This window comes from Solanum verrucosum, unplaced genomic scaffold (genome assembly GCF_900185275.1).
Source record: "Solanum verrucosum unplaced genomic scaffold, falcon-dt-bn FXZP01000110.1, whole genome shotgun sequence".
Taxonomy (NCBI): domain Eukaryota; kingdom Viridiplantae; phylum Streptophyta; class Magnoliopsida; order Solanales; family Solanaceae; genus Solanum; species Solanum verrucosum.
The window spans coordinates 461,539-465,044 of NW_026020370.1; positions in this window are offsets into that span (position 1 = coordinate 461,539).

A 3,506-nucleotide genomic window follows, 5' to 3' on the forward strand; every position below is an offset into this window, starting at 1 on the left:
TAGGAAACATGGTTCCTCACCTATATGATAAGTCTATGCCAAGTATCATATGAACAAAACTAACGTATGCGTAATACGGGTTGTTACATCCAAATTGGTATCTAATATCTTTGACTCTTCGATACACAGATGGTTAACATGAGAAACAACGGTGCCAGACCAATAGCTCCCATCAATGAGCCAGAAGGGGAGCCCGTATCGAGAGGATGTGGCTGAGGTAGGGGTAAAGGAAGATGAAGGGGCAGAGGATGAAGAAGGGTAGCACCCACCAGGGATGAAGCCCAAGCTAAGAATGTACCTAGGGAAGAGGCCCCTCCCGCACCCCAAGACGGGGTAGTAAAGAATGTGTAAATTGAGATGGAAGAGGATGCTGAATAAGACGAGGATGCATAAGATGGGACTGCATGACTTCCCATTTTGGATCTAGATATAGCTCATCAGATTTTGATTTTTCTAGGTGGGTTGGTGCAAGCTAATCAACCTCCAGTCATCCGTCCCATTGTTGCTAAATTCCCTAAGATGGATGGGGTGTTGGGTACTTATACCTTCCTCCATCCACTTTTGGGCCATATTATGACTGGCAGTGAGCACGAGTGCTGACCAAGTTTTTGAAGTGAAAGTCTTCAGTGTTCCATGATTCTTAAAGTGAGGATGCCCATAACTTCATCCTAGATTTCTATGATAGACTTTACAAGTTGGGCATTGTGCAGCAACATGGAGTTCAGTTCGTGACGTTTCAACTTCAAGGTAAAGCTAAGTAGTGGTGGAGAGCCTCTATGAAATGCTAATCTCAAGTCTTTTCTCCACTTACCTAGGTTCAGTTAAATTCCATGTTTCTGGAGAATTATATGCCTCAGACATTGAGGGACCGCAAGTAGGATGAGTTTATGGCTTTAGGGTAGGGTGGTATGACTGTAGATGCTTATGAAGCTAAGTTACATGCCTTATGTAGATATGTGACGTAGTTGGTGACTACAGAAGAAGAGATTATTCGTTTGTTCATCAATGTATTGAATCTCGAGTTACATGTATTGTCTATTCACATTACCTCTGCAAGTAAAAGCTTTAATGAAGTGACAGACTTTGTGAAGAAGGTAGAAGGAGTTCGACATGATAGGTAAACTAACGTTTTTGCTAAGAGACCCAAGAAAACAATTAACTTTAATGGCTCCTACTCCAGAGGGGTAGGTAGGCCGTCAATTATAGCTTATCCAATTCATTAAAATATGCCCTCTTCTACAGGTGGTTACACAAAAACTATGCAACTGATTCCTTCTCAGGATGGCTACTATTTTGCACAAAGAAACAGGTAGTCTCTTGACCGCTATTGTTACAATTATGGAGAACTAGGACACATTAGGAGAGATACTCCTCATCCGCGTATGACTGAACCCGTATAGGAGTAGAACAGAGAAGTGTACTGGCGGGTGGAGGTAATAATGGCAGAGGTTGTCCACAAGGTGGGCGAGGAGAAAATCAAAGAGGTCGTAAGAATGGGGAAATAGTGATGCAGGTAAGGGAGCATTGCAACCAGATAGAGAGGTTGCCCGCCAGGATAACACAACTCAGTTTTATGCCTTTACAGGCAAGACGGAGGCTGAGGCGTCTGATGTAGGGATCACATGTACTATTCTTCTCTTTGACCAAATGACTACTGTTTAGTTTGATCTGAGTTCTACTTACTCTTATTCATTAGTATTGTTTGCCTTTAGATTTGATGCTATTTGTAATGTGCTTAATTCCCGTATCTATGTTTCTACCCCGATTGGAGAGTCTATCATAGTCACCCATGTCGATCGTGCTTGTTTTGTCCTGTTTATAGGTTTTCAGACTTGGACTGAATTGGTTATTTTGGATATGACTGACTTTTATGTAATATTAGGCATGAATTAGTTGTCCCCCCACCCCTATTATGTTGTGCTTAATTGTAATGCTAAGGTTGTGACTCTAGAGATCACGGGTAGGGAAAAGTTAGAGTGGGAATGGGTGTAGAAGCCTAAGCCAGCTAAGATCATGTCTTTCATTTGGGCTGAAGCTAGTGTGTCAGGGTTGTTTGGTATGTTTGGCTCATATCCGAGATGTCGATGTAGAGTCCCCCTCTATTGAGTCTATTTATGTAGTGTCTAAATTTAAGGAAGTGTTTCCTACTGATTTACTTGGTATGCCTCCCGATAGAGATATATATTTTTGTATTGACTTGGAGCTAGATACTTGCCTAATCTCTATCCCTCCTTATCGCATGGCTCCAACAGAGTTATTAGAGCTTAAGATCCAGATCCAAGAGCTCTTTGATTAGAGTTTCATCCATCTAAGTGCTTCCCCACGGGGTGCTCCTATCTTATTTGTTAAGAAGAAGGATGGTAGTATGAGGATGTGCATAGACTAACGTACTCATTGCCTCGTCTAGATGATCTCTTTGACCAGTTGCAGGGTGCATCAATATTCTCAAAAATTGATTTAAGGTCTGGATAGCATCAGTTAAAGATTATGCCTGAGCATGTACCCAAGACAGTGTTGTGGACTCTGTATGGGCACTATGAGTTCTTTGTGATGTCGTTTGGGTTGACTAATGCACCTGCAACCTTCATGAGTTTGATGAATGGTGTGTCCAAACAATTCCTAGATTCCTTTTACGTCTTAATTGATGACATTTTGGTCTATTCAAAGAGTGAGGAAGAGCATTAAGACCATCTTCGTATTTTTTTGGGTGTCCTTGGGAAACAGAAATGGTATGTAATATTTTCTAAGTGTGAATTCTTTTTGTCCTCTGTTGACGTTTTGGGGCATGTAGTTTAAAAATAGTGTTAATGGTAGATCCTCAAAAGATTGAAGAAATCAAGAATTGGGTCTGGCCTAGTTCTGTCACTGAGGTTAGCAGTTTTGTGGGACCTTCCAGCTACTATTGCGGTTTGTGAAGAATTTTGCCTTTACTGCCATGCACTTGACAAGGATGACTCAGAAGGAGGTGCCTTTTTTAGTGGACTAACAAATGTAAAGAGCACTTCCAAAAGCTAAAGATTCTTCTGACCATAACACCTATTCTAACATTGCTAGTGGAAGGTAAGGATTTCATTGTTTATTGTAATGCTTCACATTCGGTCTTGGGTGTTGTGTTGATGTAGGAAAAGAATGTGATAGCTTATGCCTCACAATAGTTGAAAATTCAACAGAGGACCTACTCGATGCGTGATTTGGAGTTGGCAGAGGTAGTGTTTGCTCTCAAGATTTGGCGATATTGTCTCTATGGAGTCAAGTGTGAAATGTTCATTGATCATCGCAGTCTACAACGCGTGTTCACTTAGAAAGACTTGAACTTGAAATAGCGAAAATGGATGGAGTTACTTAAAGATTATGATGTCACCATTCAATATCATCCAAGTAAGGCTAATGTGGTGGCAGGCACATTAAACCGAAAGATATTGAGTATGGGTAGTTTAGGTTGCTTGGGTGTGTCCAGGAGATCATTGACTTGTAGAGTTAAAAGGATGTTCCAGTTCCTTTAGGCT